Source organism: Pinus tabuliformis, chromosome 2_2 (genome assembly GCF_031772625.1).
Source record: "Pinus tabuliformis cultivar Carrire ecotype Pingquan chromosome 2_2, CPIR1, whole genome shotgun sequence".
NCBI lineage: Eukaryota > Viridiplantae > Streptophyta > Pinopsida > Pinales > Pinaceae > Pinus > Pinus tabuliformis.
Window position 1 is genome coordinate 653,962,091 of NC_142300.1, and position 18,379 is coordinate 653,980,469.

The window sequence follows — 18,379 nt, forward strand, 5'->3', positions numbered from 1 at the left end:
ACCTGATCTTCACCAGTAATTTTTGGCAGGAACTCTTCAGAATACAAGGCACTCAACTCAAACTCAGTACTTCATATCATCCTCAAACAGATGGTCGAACCGAGGCCGTCAACAAATGTCTAGAAACCTACCTTAGGTGTTTCACTTCAGAAAAGCAACACCTTTGGGTACAGTGGTTACCTCTGGCTGAATGGTGGTATAACACCAACTATCATGCCACCACCAAAATGACTCCCTATGAAGCAGTCTATGGTCAACTTCTGCCTTCCCCTACTTCTTATCTCATGGGTGCTCCAAAGTACAAGCCGTGGATCAACTCCTACAACACCGCGCAACCATGCTCGCCCATCTTCGCGAGAATCTTCATCAAGCTCATAATCGCATGAAGCAACAGGCCGACCAACATCACTCAAAGCGCCAATTTCAAGAAGGGGATCAGGTCTTTTTGAGGCTGCAACCATATATGCAAACATCACTCAAAGACAAGGGTTGTCAAAAGCTTTCTCCAAAATTCTACGGACCATACCAAGTACTTCAGCGCATTGGAGAAGTGGCTTACAAGTTGGCTTTGCCACCTAAAGCAAAAATCCACCCAGTTTTTCATGTATCGTGCCTCAAGAAAGTGATTGGGAACAATTGCCGAGTTCAAACCAGTCTACCTGAATTGGACGAAGAAGGGTCAATCTGGCTTCAACCCGAACAGGTTCTAGACACAAGGGACAAGCACCTGCGCGGCCGCATGATTAAGGAAGTCCTCGTCAAATGGAAAGACACCTCTCCGGAAGATGCAACTTGGGAACCAGCCACGATTCTTCAGCAATTTCCACAGCTTCAGCCTTGAGGACAAGGCTAGTCTTAAGGGGGAGGGCATGTTAGGGTCCCACCCTAACCCCCTTATTTATGTCATGGGATCACGTCATAGTCAAGAGTCAATAAAGCCCATATTAATATTGTAAGTGGTTAACCCGCAATTAATGACGGGACCACAGTTAGTTGCAAATGGGCAGTAGTATTAGATAGATGGTATTAATAAAACCCACGGTATTGGCCCGTGGTATTGCATGTATGAGTCATATATAAAGGATAGAGACTCCCTGTGAGGAGTATCGTGTCTTATTTTGTAATCGAGCTCTGCTCTATTGGAGGTTGCCCCCTCGAAGAGGCATGTGAACATTGCTCTTTGAATAATAAAATCATTGCTATTCTGTGTTCTGGGTATCTTTTCTTCGCATATTCTGTGTTTTGGGTATCTCTCTTTGCATATTCTGTGTTTGGGTATTACTTTGCAGGTTAAGAGCATAACAAAAAACCCAAGGTATTATAAAACCAAGGAATAATATGAAACCCAAGGTATATAAACCCTAAGATAAGTACAATATTGGTTTAGGGGTCACCTAATCCAATTTAGTATCTAACTTGGGGTGACCTTAAAATTAAATGATCATTATTATTATTATGATTATAAAAATTAATTAAGATTTCAATATGATAAAATTAGTTTTCAATGTCAACTACGTTTAATATTTTATTTATTATATTTGTGGGGATAAAAAAAATATAAACAAAATTTTACTTATGATCAAAGTTTTTCTCACTTATAATTGGTTGAGGTTGATTATATTTCTCCACAAAAGATTAAAAGTTAAAATTTATATTGGAAGTAGTATATAAATTTATATTGGAAATAGAGTATATGTATATGTTTTTGTAAACTTTAACAATCAAATTCTCATTGTTTAGATTAAAAGATATTGATGAATTTTCATTAAAACTAAAATAATTTTAATTAATTAATAATCAATTTCTCTTCAATTTATTAAAAATGGTTAACAACCTAAAATCTAAACAAATGAATCAATATGTTTTTCATTCAATAGTAATAATGATTAATTTACATTTATTGATACTAATGAATAATATGTTTTTCTTAATATAAATTAATAATTAAATTATAATAAATTTTCTTGTAAAAACAATACACTATTTTTACTCTAGGCATTTGTCAAAAACCTTTCTCTTGTATGCATTAAAAATAGACTCACTTGGAAAGAGTCATTCAAGTACATCTCCATGAAGCAAACAAATTGCCTAAAATGTTCAAGTACATCTCCATTAGGAAAATTGCCTAGAATGTACAATGTATGTACAATTAAATGCAATTCCATATTTTACCCCTGAATAATTATAAAATTTCATATTTTAATTATGGATAATCTAATTTCAAAGTCACAATCAAGTTAGACATTTGATATTAAAGTCTACAAAAACATACATACTCTATCTCCTTTACTTTTAAATTTGATTTCCGTTATTTTTATATTTGATTTCCCTTTAAGTTTAAAATTTGATTTATTATTAAAAAACAAATATTCTTAACCAGTATACCTACTGTATAAAAAACTACATTAAAAAACTTCTACATCTAATATAATAAAATTTAATAATTAAATTTAGTTATATTTAATTTTGGATTATTTTGAAAATCTTACTAACAAAATTATTATTTTTTCAAATTTCCAAAATACTTTTTACTTTTTACATTTCCAATAATAATATAAAAAAAATACATGTGATTTTTTATTTCAAAATTCCAAAATATTTTTTCGAATCTACAATTAAAAATAAAAATTCTTACAAACAAGATTCTATACCTTTCAAAAATATTATTGAACTCATAATTGAATGTGAAACGAAGATAAGCCTGGAATATTGCATGAACGGTCCATGTTCAAGTATGTACAAAAAAAACGCTAACATAATTTTTTCAAAACGTAACTGAATTCAACCCATTTTAGAAATAGAAATAAAACGAAATTCCACCAACATTTAGCGTAGACTGACTGGCAAAACCTGTCGATTATGCCACATCTTAAAACTATATCTATCCATAGGTTTAGAAAATTATAAATTTTAGATGGAGAACAAATTTGATCACGAGTATAAGGTAAGTTCAATGGATATATTACTTTTGATTTAAATATTTTAAAGACAGAATATATGGTTTTGGGAAATATTATTTACTATTAAATTGGTAATTTTAAATATTTACTAATATATATCTATTTTAAATATGGACCTAATATGAGTCAAGAGGGATCTAAATTTTTTAATTGCATTTTTTTATGAGCCGACATTGTTTAAATGTTTTATATAGTTTTTTAATTTTTTTTGGTTGACATGAGTAAAATTTCAATTTTGATGATGGACATACATAGTTACACATCATACTTGACTGTAGAATGAGCCTTTCAACTCAACAAGTTAAGCAAGAAGATTGTTGAAACATTTAATTATATTATGGTTAGTTGTATATTATTCATCATTAAATCACTATTTACAATTTTTTATAATCTATAATTGTGTTTGGGGTTTCTTACAAACCGCTTTAAGACGACTTCATGTACCTGGGATATAGGGTGAAACCAAATATATACCGAGTACATGATTGGTATTGGCCGTTGCATAAATTCAAGAAAAAATTAGTATGTTGAACACATCGAACTCTATCTTTGGGAGGTAGATTCACATTGATTTAGTCAATTTTACAACATTTGACAATTTATTGGATGCACATTTTTGCATTGCCTGTGCACATTAGCAATGAGATAAAATCTATAATGGCTCACTTTCTGTGGTCGGGACCGGAAGGGAACATAAAATATCACCTGATAAAATGGGACAACATCACCAGGCCACGAGACATTGACAGATGGAGAATTATCACTGTAAAAACCTTTGGAAAATCTCTCCTCATTAAGTCTATGTGGAGAATTTTGTTTGGTGATGGAATTTTCCATAGGATTTACTGCAGCAAATATGTAAAGCGAAAGCCTTTTTCGGACTGGTTTCACAGAGGAGAAATTGGCATAAAAAATGGCTCATACATCTGGAGGAGTTTCCAGAAAGCCAAATTACCCTTTCTACAATGCATTAGATGGGATTTTGGAGGGGGTAATAAGATCATGATAGGAAGAGACAACATCATGGGTTTGAACAATGATTTTGGACTTCTAACACGCGTCCTGGAAGCTCTACACCATCGAGGTTTGTTCTTCTTGGGACAGGTGATCAATGGGTGGCGTGGGGTACATCCGACATGGAAGGAGGCAACACAGCTTGGCATGACAGGACACATCGCCCAGATTTGGAATGTTTTTGTAAACAATTTAAGGAATGCTGGTTTATGCAGAAGTTCAGGCGGAGATTTCCTCACTTGGGAGGGCAGTCTAAAAAACCACTCGGTGGTGGTGGCAGAATGTTATGAACACTTCTCTCTACAAGGTTTCGAATATGCCCCTCGATCCTGGTACAGAACAATCTGGAAGTCATCTGTGCCTTTAAAAGTGATTTTATTTTGTTGGTTGGTATGGCAGGATCACATTCTTACTTGGAATAACTTGTGCAAACGTGGTTTTACTGGACCGGGTTGTTGTGTCTTGTGTTGTGCAAGCGAAGAATCAATATCACACTTGTTCCTTCATTGTAGCTTTGCTTTACATGTTTGGTCTATCATACTTTCTTCTTGCAGGTTACCCTTCAGGAATTTTTTTTTTAGAACATTGTCTGAGATGGGGTGCTGCTAGGGGTGGTACCATTTCCTACATTCCCTTGTTCATACTTTGGGAAATATGGAAGGCACACAACCACTATATTTTTCGTGGGCAGCCTATCCGCGTACACCATGTATGTGAAAAAATTATATCATGGATAAATCACATGGAACCAAAGTGTCGTCACATACGGGACATGTCAAGGTGTCTCACATCCCCTTGCATTATTTTACCTACGAGATACTTTGATGGTGTGAAGCAGAGGGAAAAATCTATGGTACATCGATCCACAACAAGTCTTCTTCACGAGTGACCCAACCTTAACCTTGTCCATCTGTGGTACATCGATCCACACCAGGTGTCAGAAAGCATTGAAGTGCGACCAGCATCAATTCGACTCTTCTAACAAATTCGTAGGTTTTCCCTTTACATCGTCGTCTTGCTGCCTGTAACTCTCATTTTTCCAACCCCTTTACATCGTTGTCTTGCTGCCTGTAACTCTCATTTTTCCAACCCCTTTACATCGTCGTCTAACAAATTCGTAGGTTTTCCCTCTACATCGTTGTCCTATTGCCTATAATTCTCATTTTACCAACCCCTTTACATCGTCGTCCTGTCGGCTGTAACTATGATTTTTCCAACCCAAAAACCACTATAATTACAAACCCTAGAGGGTCGATGGTATGACTGAGGACGGTTTTTACCAGCAAGCGGGTCGACAGCGGTGTCCACCATGTCAATATTGAGCCTGTCCATCAGACCTGAGAACAAAATCAAAATCGATCGAGTGAAAACCTTTCAGATCGAGATCCAATAGGCTAATTAGAACTGCAGGAGGCCACGTTGAAGGAAGACACACTTTCGTTTCAAGTGATCAACCGGGTGGAGGAAACCCCTGTGGTTTCATCTCTTGTGTTTCCATCCCATCCCTCCATGCTGGATATTCCTTCGAACGCCATCACCGCGTTCCATTTGTCAAAAATAAATAAAAAGTCAACGCCAGTATATCCACCTGGCGCTGATATAGAGACGCCTTTCGCGAATTAAATTCCAATAAACATATCTGAATATGTATACAATAGATAAGACCTCTAAGGGTTTCGACTTTTGGTATATTCCCTTGTTCCGGTGATTGTGATTCGTGATCAAATTTGAAGGGTAGGTTTTAATTTCATTTAGAAGGACGTACATTTAATGACACTTCTATAATGAAAAGTATTAAAAAAACAATTCAATTGACAACAGTTAATTATCTTCAATTTTTTTTTTTTTCACAAACAAAAAGATACTACTACATCAAAGGTTGCATTATTCAATGGCACTTCCATAATGAAAAGTATAAAAAAAACAGTTCAATTGACAACAGTTAATTATTTTCAGTTTTTTTAATTTTTTTTCACAAACAGAAAGATACTACTACCTCAAAGGTTGCATTAGTAAATGCATTACTTTTACACATGTGTGATTGAAAAATGTAACCACATAAGATCATATTGCATAGGCCTTGAACTAAGCCACAATTGAACCAACTATACGGACAAAATCATAGTTGGGAAACTGCATATGAGTCTAAACTAAGAATAAAAAATAAACATATAGAAATAATTACATCTTAATGAAATTGAAATAAGAATAAAAATATGAAGAAACAAAAATACTTATATTAAAAGTATATGGAATGTCTCATTTATAAAATTTAAAATAAATTCTAGCTTATATAGGAGGTATCAGTGGAATTCTAGCTTATAAAATTCAGATTTGACCATATCATTGTTCTATTGTCTATTAAAACTCTTTTGGAAAGCTGAGACTTCCAATAATTGCACATCTCAAATGATTGGAACTACAGTCCCTAGACTTGGCTGCAAAATTGATCCAAGAAGCCTTGAACCTTGGGGATCGACACTGATGCACCAAGTGTGCTATATGTCGGATTCACCCACCAAAAGTGTCAATACCTGCACCACCTGCGCCTCCATCCTCCACGCATGAGACACCTTGTAAATTCGATATGAATCCTTGTTGCTCGTGTGCCCAATACTGTAGTTCTGAAGGCGAAGGGATATTCAAGAAAGGTTGGGCATGTTCCTCCCTTAGATTGATTAAGACCTCATTAACCATCGAGCTCGGTTGTGAAAACCCTAAACCATTTAGGGTAGCCTCCATCTCCTCCATTTCCGCGTTCAAATCGGCTTCCTAGGCCTCCAGTGACAGGTGCGAATGTGGTGGAACCCCTCCTCGTGACTTATGTGTCTCTTTGACCCATACTTGTGATGACTCCATGGTATTAGATGAATAATCAACTAATTCTTCATCCATGAAAACGCCGTTTGTTGCTCATCGATTATTGTTTCGAGTTGTGTTCTCAATCCCCCGACAACCGCTGACCCCAACGCAGTAAACCGCAAAAACCACCTTTCAAACCTTTGTTGTTGACCATAAATTCTAGCAGGTCCAAGAAAATTGCCAATAACAGCCCCAACAAAAAACTTGAAGGGTCAGTCCGTCCAACAGTTATCCTCCGTAACCCACCCTATTTTATTGTTAACGCCTCCTAGAGTAGTGGTAAAAAATGCTCCTATCCTCGCGAGGGTAAAAGGGTTAACCATACTGTGCACCGCCATAAACGACGACCTCACCCAAACTGTTCACCGCCATAAACATCGACCTAGGGTTTCAACCCTGTGTGAAACCCCATTTTCGTAGCTCCTAGAGGTTGATGTTCTCTTCTCTTCCATCACCAACCTGTTAATCAATATTTATTATTAGTTATTATTAATTAATTAATTATTATTATTAATTAGTGATTAATTAATCAATATTAATTGTTATTAATATTTTAATTATTAATTATTTTTATTAATTATAATAATAATTATATTTTTATTAATTATAATAATAATTATATTTTTATTGTAATTTTTTTTAATATTATTTTTATTATTATATATTTATCAATGGTTTGTGTGGTAGATACAAATGAAGCTTTCGATCGTATATCAACCACATTTAATTATTTAAATGTGGTTGTGCTAGTATTACATGAGATTTTTTCCATTTATATTCATGGTATATTTATTGGAATTGTGTAATGACCTAATCTATATATATATATATATAATGTAAAAGCTTAAATTGTAAATTTAAGTGGGGGAGAAGACTTTACATCACACACTATATATATGGAACCACACTACTAACTTTAATGGATTTGATTAGTCTAATTGTGAGACATTTTTTATTTATTTTTACTATTTTCTAATTGATTTTGTTCAAAATTCTCTCATGATTTCTTGGAAAGGTAACTTTAAGCTCTGTGATCTACACATTTTAAGTGTTCTAAGAGTTTTTGAGGATATTAAATTCATTTTGTTTATTCAAAAACTCATTTTAAACAACAAAAATACGCAATCTCTAAAATTGTTTTCGTCTTATTACAATAAAAAGTATAACTAGCAATTGTGCCAAGAGGTGCAAAGGAACGTGAAAAACTTAAGCCAAAAACAAAAACACAACTTAAAATTTTGAAGCCCCAAGAGGTGCAAAGGAACGCTGAAAGCTTAAGAATCCAAAAACAGAAACACAACTTAAAATTTTGAAGCCCCTAATGAAATAAAATAAATAATTATCTTTCCCTTTTGACTTTATACACCATAATGGAAATATACATAAGAAAGTTAGTTAAAATCCAAATTCAAATTTGAAAAAATTAGCGCTCTTTTTTTACTTCCCCTCCTTCTAATTTTTAAATTCAGTATCCCTTTTGTCTAATTTTAAAATTTAGTATCATTCCTTTTTCCTTCTTTTCCTTCTTTGGCCTCCTCTACGCTTTCACTTCCACACTCTGACTTCACTATAACCAATAACCAATCCTACAGGATCCCCTCTTCCTTCTTTGGCCCCAACACTGATTTCACCTCCATACCCTGCATTCACTATAGCCAGTGAACTGTTATTCTCTCTCAAAGTCACAGGTTCTATAAGTGGTTGTTTGCTTGTGTTGTGAATTTTCACATGCAATTTTCCAATAGTAAAATAACACAACCGAGGGTGATTTTGGCTTTAGCTCCCACTCATTTGAAAACTCTTAGCATCCCCTCTCTTTTCACAATGGTTCTGATTAACGAGTGCCAAATTTGAATTCATATTCATGGGAATTTTCCTCAACATAGACGAATGTAATGGACAGGCGTTCTAGCCACTGCCAATGTTGGATTCTTCACTATTCATTAAAGCTTTCCAATTAGTGCTTGCAGTGAAATTCATTTCTCTTTGCAAATATGAAGGACTATGTATTGAACAATGGTTTTGACCTTTACCCATTCTCTCAACTTGGGTTCTTTATGTTATTACTTCCCTTGGAATTTGATTACAACCCCTTGCCCTTTATTGCAATGAAAATCGGAAACACTTGTAGAATTGAATTTCCTATGCATTTGAGAGAGAACGCGATAATTTTTATCAGCACCCATTTCGACACCTTGGGCAAAGATTCAAATATCTGGGACTTGTATAGATTTCTGTTGATTTTGTCCTCTCAGACTGCCATCCTGCTCATTCTTCCCCACCTCAACTATATCAAATATTGAATATATATAAGGAGTATAGGTTGGTGGGTGTCGATGATTAAGGGGAATGAATGCAGGTTGCAGATGAGAAGCAACCAAAACTGGAGAAACCACATGAATGCGCTGCACATCTAGGATAGATCCCCTCGTCCGGATATTGTGAAGGGCCCTCCTTGCTCACATCCCTCAGTGCCTCCCTAGGCCACGATATCTCCAGAAGAACCAATCCCCAAGAGGACCCCTCAAACAAGCCCACTAGGGAAAAACCTAGACAACCCGTCAGGGAAATTCCCTCCAGTCTAAAATCAAGCAGAGCAGTAGAAGAAATATTGAAGAAGTTTTCCAAGGAAGAAGAAGAAACCAATCACATGTCAAATTTGGATAGGTGGGAAGCTCCATAAAGCAAGGAAGGAAACATCTAAATATATAGATTTTTATTGGGGAAAGCCATATAGGTGGAAGGAAACAACAAGGGGGAATGGATGTTTTAACACTTGGATTATTTCCCCTGTGATGTGTGATACCACTCATTGCCACCACCACTTGATATATGTGAACAAATGGCTCAAACTTGTATAGATCAGTCTCTAAAATTGCATTGAAACTAAAATGTTGTCTATGCACTTTTCTCTTTAGCTAGTATCTTTGCGTACACTCCAATTTTAGAATTCCAAGAAACGAAATCTCTCTCTGACAATATCTCAAACATCCACCTCACGTCATATATGTTGTTGCATTTCTTGTAGCCAACGATCATATATTCTACGAGAATACATTCCGAGTGAGAGTTTAGTCAAACAAGTGTTGCATATCCTCCATACAATCACATCCAGTGTAAAATGCGAAGAGTTGATTTGCGAGAAACATGTGTTTGGTGAATTTAGAGTGTCCTAAATTGCTATATTAATTGTCAATCTAGGAGTCGTAAACTGCTGAAGTGAGGTGCACTATATATGCAAGATAACCGATTTCTTTCTTTTTGTCGTTTTTTATTTTTAGTTTGTTTTTGGGTTTATCTTCGTTGATTCCCTAATGTGAGATGGCAATTCTAAAAGTCAAGTATGGATATAAGTGTTCAAGGCAATAGTGTCCTTTAAAATGATTTCCAAACTTCAAAATTTTCAAAAGGGTTTTAAAACTTGCAATGATGAAATCAATTCCTAAAAGAGAATGAAAATGTACCACTATTCTAATTAAACAAACAATGAGCTAGTGACCATGAAACCAAATATCCTTGCTACTGTATAAATATAAAAGAAACTGAACTCAAAGAAATTCAAAAACTGCAAGCAAAGTAAACTAAAATCACATTACATCAACTCATATTCTGACCCCTCACCATTCGACTCACTCTGGCTTTCGGAGGTAATCATAAACAACTTGAGCAATCTGATATCTAATTTGCAGAAAATAAAACTATTGTTAAACTACACACTCATACTTCAATCCCTCACCATTCGTCTCGCTCTGGCTTTTGGAGGTAACTGAAAATGACATGAGCAATTCAATAACTAACTTGCAGAAAAATAAACTAATATCAAACTACGCATTCATACTTCAATCCCTCACCATTTGACTCACTCTGGCTTTCGGAGGTAACTGAAAATGACATGAGTAATCTAATATCTATCTTGCAGAAAAGTAAATGAACAAAAATGAAAGAAATAAAACAGTGCTGGAATTAGAACTAAGAAAATAAATCAGTAGAAGGACAAGAATAATTCCATGTCATTAGTCATTATAAAGCTATGTGCAAATGCCCGGGCTGCCTATTGTAATCTGAAACAAAGACACTGATCAGTTAACAGCATTAGAAAGCATAAAAACTATGGACAACAATCAACGTGAATACCATAAGCAGTGCAATATATACAAGTAAATGATTATGGCATAAGGAACATAAAGAAATAAAGCATGAAACTATACAACAATTAACAAAACCTCGGTGTGTACAGGGGCCCTCTGCACAACCTCGGGCAGTCAGCAATCAACCACGAATTGAGCTTATAAATAGAGTCTTCTCATGTATTAAAATGCAGTCATAATGTAGAGATAAAGTCACGGCACAGTGGGCTCGTTAACAGCCAAAATTACATCACAAGAACTAGCTACTATGCATATGAGAACGCTTTATTTATAATAGAGGATGACATAACTACTTTCCTAAAATTTGCGCTGATAAAAGACACGTGAAGCAACCACGTCCAGGAATCTAGCATTATGGTAGCCGTGAAGATTAAATCTAAGGAGGGTGGCTGTTGGATTCAGTTCACGGAGTAGTCCACAGGTGTTAACACGTCTCCTGAGATTTAGAAATGGCCACGCAAGTCTTCACGTGGTGAAAAACAGAGTTTTGTCACCGTAGGACTCTTAGGTTGACCACCGCTTGACTATCTTTGACCATGGCCTTCTTTGATGGATTCGACTGAGCCAATAGGACACGGTCCATGTCCATGTCATTTGCAACTTGCCCATGTGGCCGGATTCGCCTGAAGACACCTGTAACATAGACTTTAACAAAAAGGCTGCGGAAAGTTGAACTGGCTACGGAAAGTGACAAGATTCCGCAGCTGAATGAGCAAAAATCTAAATCAAACAGCAGACACAAGACATAGTTAGGAAACCACTTTATATGCTCTTTTTAAACTAATATGCAATGATTTGACAGCTTAGGAGGTCCAGGTAAATGGAGAAAAAAGGTTAGAAAGGTGTATAGGGAAGGTGCAAGTTTGGGGCTCAACATACCCCCACTGTGAAGGTGTTGCATGTCCTCATGCAACCAAAATTTTGATCATCCCCCCTTTAGTCCATGTGTTCTGAAGCTTCTGCCAGTACATCCAGTCCTCTTCTCCTCTTCCTTGGTGCTACTACCATCCTGGGCTTCCTCATCAAACATCTAAATTTGAGACTGATCAATTCCCTACTCAACTTCCTGCACTTTTTCTTTAATTTCCTGTTCTTTTTCTGCCACAGTCCCAGATGTAACATAGTGTTGTCATGAATGATCTTGTCCAATCTTCTTTGCTCCTTTAATGCTTCATTTTCTTGTTTAATGTGCCTGTTTAAGACCTCCAATTCAAACACTTCTTGTTTCAATGATTGGACTTGTGCTTCTTGTGCTATGTGAGGCAGAGTGGATGACGTGCTCAGGCCTGCAACTGTCTTCTCTAAGGATTCTAGATAATCATACACCTCTTGCTAATTTGGGTCTATTTCAAGTGTTTTCCTTGGGCTGACCCCAAAGTCTTGTTGAGGAGGATTGATTTCTAACTCTGGCCGAGAAGGACTTATATCAACATTTGGAGGACTGGTTTCAATATTTGGCTGAAGATGAGGTGGGCTACAGCCAGCTGGAGGTTTCTCGGGTGTTTCCCCACCCAATTCGATAAAGTGGGGTCCTTTTATTTGTGTTTTCCTCCACTTTCCTCTAAGCATGTTGCTTCTTCTTAAATGTTGTGGGCTAGTACTCTCTTCTTCCATACTTTGTTTTCCTTTTTCTTTCTTCTTGGTTGTAGCCACTTGTTTTCAAAGATGCACTAGTCTTTCAGACAACACTTGATAGTCTTCTTCTAAAGATGGTTCTGGTGATTGGTAGACATCCTCTATGCTTCGTTTCCCTTTCAATTTTCTCTGTTTTCTATCATTGGTTCTTTCCTCCCTCTCTTTTTGATCAACTTCTTTAGTTTTGCTAATAGGAGAGTCTTGAATTATTGCACTTTTCTCCTTTCTCCGACTCCTTCTTGGTGTACTGCTTTCAGGTGCCTCGGATGGCTCTTGGAAGTAGTTTCTCACCAAAAACCATTCCCAGGTATCCCTATTTTTCTTCAATTGGTCTTCAATTAGAATTCTCACAAGCCCATGATGATATAAATGAGGTTCTATGTCTTCTATGTTCTTTTGGACTGTTGTGCACATCTTTTTCAAGCTCAACAATAAAAAGTAGGGCAGATTGAGGGTTTGGTTCTCTAAAAAGTTCATCAATAACCGAGTATGATACATGTACATTGCTCCAAAACGGCCTTCACAAGTAATGAACTTTTGAATTATTAACAGTAAGCTGGCCCACTCTTCTTTTAATGCATGAACAAGAATTCCTCTTGTGAATACAGTTACGTCCATACCTGGGTTGCGTAATATGACTCTCCAAGCCTGCTCGTCCAAACTCTTGTTCTTGAACCAGCGTTCACCTTCTGGGGCAGGTCTGTAGTAGCTGCTATGGATGCTTCGGTGACTGTGAACTTAAGGTCTCCAATTTCCACCACCTAGCCGTTAAAAGACCTTGTAAAAGCTTTTGTTATCTCCTTATTGTGGCCCTTAAATTTTTGAATGAAACGTAGCCATTTTGCCTTCTTCAGTAAGTCTTTCACTTGAGGGTATCCTTCTAAGAACTTGGGCCCTTCCGGTTCTGCCCTTAATAACCGACCCATCCTTTCTTCTGTTTGAAATTCGACTGCGTGTGAGGGGTTTAGCAGAGGTAAGATGGCTAGGTTACGGGGTTTATGGAGAAGAAAATAGTGGCTGAAAATGGAAACTGGAGAACAGGTAACGGGAGTGTTCAGGGACTGTAAGCGGAAAACAGAGGACAGGCAGCCGAGGTGAGTTCACGAAGTGGAGTGGAGACGTATGTGAACGAGGTGGTAATGTAGTCGTGGCTTCAATAAAATGGCAGGGGAGTGAAGTGAACCCGATAGAATTTTTAAACTAAACGGCTGCGGAGGAAATGTTAACACGTTTATGAAATGGCTGCGGAAATTATGCGGTGGAGAGGAGCCGTAATTAAATCGGTCACATCTCATGATTACAAGTGGAGTGTGAAAGTGCAGTCAACTACGAGTTAAACCCGAGAATTAATCATGAGACCGTTTAGGGAATAAATGCATGGTTCGTGGAGGAATGTCGTGGAATGGTTATGGAGCTATCATGGCAATCATTGCATATAGTGGAGCTTATGGTTTAATAACTATGCAAAATTGTGCTTTTGATTGCTATTTGAAAGAAATTTTTACTCATACCTTGGAATCTTTTCCATTTGTTGTCCATTAGCCCTTAATCAACTGCTCCTTATTGATGCCTTTAGATGCTCCATGTCTTCATAATATGTCCTCAGTCATACCTGCATTTTCATGATTATTGAACTAACATCTTGACTGTCAATTTGAAAAACAGAGTGGTGGTTGCGGAAACTACTTCTGGCTGCGGAAACTGATTCCAGCTGCGGAAACTGACACAAAAACCACTTGGTTGAATGAAGATAGTTAGATAATAACTAACTGAATGAAAATGGTCATGAAAGAGACTTTTATTGATGAAATGGAGTGGAATGAAAATAAAATGGAGTGGAATGAAAATGAAGTGAAGTGAATTGAAAATGGGAAAGAAAGAGAGATTTTTTTTTTGGAAAATATAGGGTGTCAGGTGTTCCTGATTTTCACTCTATATTTTCTGTATAAGACTGCCAATCAGTGATTGGTTTTCAGGCTTATACAATTTTTTATTTTTTTTAACAAAAAGGAACAAAGGCTAGGCTGGTGGAGAAGAAGGATTCTTCTTCACCAGCCTTATTGCAGAATTCTCTTGAAACATTTTGACAAATTCCTCTTTTGAGAGTGGCTTATGATAAATCTTTAATCTGTGGCCATTCACAATAAGAGGAGTTTGAAATTCATCAATGGTCTTGATTCTTACTGCTCCATTGCTAAATACTTTGTCAATCTCATATGGCCCAAGCCAATGAGTCTGAAATTTACCTTTGAAGTCTTTAAACTTGGAATCAAATAGTAATGCCCAATCTCCCTCTTGAAACTTTTTCTCTTTGATGTATTTGTCATGCCACTTAGCTCTTTGATGTTGAACTAGATCAGTTCTTAGGATTGCTTCTTGTCTGATCTCATCCAGCTCATTCAACTGCTCCATTTTGTGCTTTTGGGCTTCTGATAGATCCATCCCCAACTGAACTGCCATCTTGAAAGTTTTGACTTGAAACTCAATGGGGAGCAGGACTTCTTTCCCATAAACAAGTTCATAGGGAGAATGTCCTATTGTATTCCTCCATGTAGTTCTGTAGGCCCATAAGGCTTCAAGAAGCCTTTCTGCCCAATCTCTTTTGTGTAGATGAACAGTTTTGGTGATGATGCTTTCAATAACTTTGTTTGTAGACTCCACTTGGCCATTTGCTTGCGGATGGTAAGGAGTAGATTTTCTGTGCTTGATTTTGTATTCTTCCATTAGCTTCTCCATCATGTTGGATGTAAATTGACTTCCCTGATCTGTCACAATTTCTCTTGGGACACCAAAGCGAGTAAAAATATCCTCATAAAGAAAACTAACAACTAAATTTTCAGTAGCAGAAAGTAATGCTTTGGCTTCTACCCATTTAGTGACATAATCAGTACATACCAATATATACTTCTTTTGTTTAGATGGTATATTAATAGGTCCAATGAAATCTAAAGCCCATTTTTCAAAGGGTTCGATGAGTACCTGTGGTTGTAATGGCAATTCATTTGAAAGAGTCAGTTTCCCTACTCTTTGGCAGTTGTCACACCTTTTGACATATTCTTTTGTATCTTTGAAGAGGGAAGGCCAATGATATCCTAAAGAAAGGATTTTACAGGCCGTCATTTTGTCAGCAAAGTGTCCACCACATGGTTCATCATGACATGCCTTGAGGATGTCAGGCATTTCATCTTCCCTAACACATCTTCTAATCACAAAATCTGGCCCTGTTTTAAACAATTCGTTAGAAATCCATGTATATTTTGACTCTCCTGAATAATCTTTCTTCTTTCACTAGGAAATAGATGTGGAGGTAGTTTCCCTGTAACCAAATAGTTAGCAATATCTGCATACCAAGGAGTCTTAGTAGTTACTGCAAATAAATATTCATCTGGAAACTTATCCTCTACATGAGAATCTTCTTTAGTATTTTGGATCCTAGACAAGAAATCAGCTACTGTATTTTGTTTCCCTGGTCTATCCAACACAGTAATATTGAATTCCTGTAAAATTAAGAGCCATCTTGTAACTCTTCCATTAGTAACAAGTTTTTTCATTAGATATCTAATCGCAGAATGATCAATATGGACAAAAGTTTCATAGCCTGTTATATAATGTCTAAACTTATTGATTGCATGAACAACAGTTAAGAACTCTTTTTCAGTCACAGTATAGTTCAACTCAGTGGCAGGCAATTTTTTACTGGTATAGTAAATGGCATAAGGAACTAAATCCTTTTAACCCAACACAGCGCCTAGAGCTGTATCTGAAGCATCTGTAGAAATATGGAAAGGAAGTTTCCAATTTGTCCCTCTCAAGATGGGTGCTTCAGATATTCTTGTTTTCAAAGTTTCAAATGTTGATTGACAATCAGGATCCCATTTGAATTCACAGTATTTTGTAAGCAATTTGAAGAGTGGAGATTCTATTTTGGTGAAGTTTTCTATAAATATTCTATAGTACCCAGTAAATCCCAGAAAACTTCTAACATATTTTTGACAATTTGGAATAGGCAACTTGGAGATGACTTCAACTTTTGATCGATCAACTTTAATCCCATCCCCTGAAATGTGATGTCCCAAAACAATACCTTCAGTAAACATCATAGAGCATTTTTCATGACTCAATGAAAGGTTTGCTTTTTTACATCTTATAAGGACTTTTTCCAAATTCTCTAATGCCTCTTCAAATGAATTACCATAAACTGTAAAATCATCCATATAAACTTCTACACAATCATGGATTAGATCAGAAAAGATTCCTAGTACTGCTCTTTGAAATGTTGCGGGTGCATTACATAATCCAAAAGGAAGCACTCGGTAAGCAAAAGTTCCCCATGGACAGGTAGCTGTGGTCTTATCTTGATCTTCAGGTGCTACCTGAATTTGATTATAGCCACTAAAACTATCCAAAAATGAAAAGTACTTTTTGCCTACTAGAGTATCTAATACCTAATCGATAAAGGGCGAAGGAAAGTGATCCTTCAAAGTTGCTTTATTCAATTCCCTGTAATCAATACATACTCTCCATTTACCATTTTTTTTAGGTACTATAACCAAAGGAGAAACCCATCGGTTATCTGAAATTGGATAAATGAAGTTTACATTGAGTAGTTTTTGGAGCTCCTCTTTCACTATCTCCCTAAGGTTTGGATTCATCCTTCTCTGAGGTTGTCTGATTGGTCTATTGTTTTCCTCGATGTAGATGTGATGAATGCAAGTCTTAGGGTCAATACCTTTCATATCAGTATACTCCCATGCAAATTCAGTAGAATGTTTTTGCAAGATTTTGGTTGGCTCTCCCTGTTGTGATTTTTCCAAGTTTTTGTTGATATTCAATGTTTTACCCAGAAAAATATCAATGGCGGAACTTCCAAACTCTTCCATAGAGTAAAGAGACATTCGTCTAGATGATAGATACTCAATGTCAGAATCTAACTGAAATTGTGTGTGGTCATATTCCGAAGATGTTTCAAAATTTTCTAATGTGTTCAGAATTTGACTATCTTCTCTGATTTCAGAAATGGTAAAGAAAGGTTGTATAGTTTCCTCATCATCGACCCATTCATTATCTCCTACTTCTGTAATTTCTTTTGCTAGAAGATACAAATTGAATTTCTTTGTCGAATTACCATCAGAAATGTACATATCCCCAGATCTACAACTGATGAAAGCATCAGCTGTGGCTAGCCAAGGTCTTCCTAAGATGAGTGGGTGCCCTCCTAGATTACTCTTGGGAGTCAAAATCATGAAATCTACTGGATATTCCCAAGAATCTAAGGAGACCGAAATGTCTTCTAATACACCATCTGGTTTGATAATTGATCGATCTGCAAGTTGTAGTAGAGTAGGTGTAAAAAGAAGATTAGGAAGTTTTAGCTGTTCCATAGTCTGTCCACTCATAATGTTGATAACAGCCCCTAAATCAATCAAAGTATTTGGAATTTCTACCCCATTGATATGTGTTTTGACAATTGGACTACCGGGATCTACATACTTCTGCATGGTAATTTTTCCCATCATGATATCTGCAATTTTTCCTACCGGGTGGATTCTTCTTGTATCTCTTGGTTTCCTTCTTGGTCTTTTGAGACTCAACTCCTTTATTGTTTTTGCTAGAATAGGAATCTCTCTAATGGCTTGTAGCAAGGGAATCTTGATACAGAAATTCTTTAATTCATCTAGGAAATCATAGTCAGGCAACAAGATTTGTTTTTCCACTCCTTTGTCAATTTGTAATCTTTCAGGAAAAGGAGGTGTGGATGAA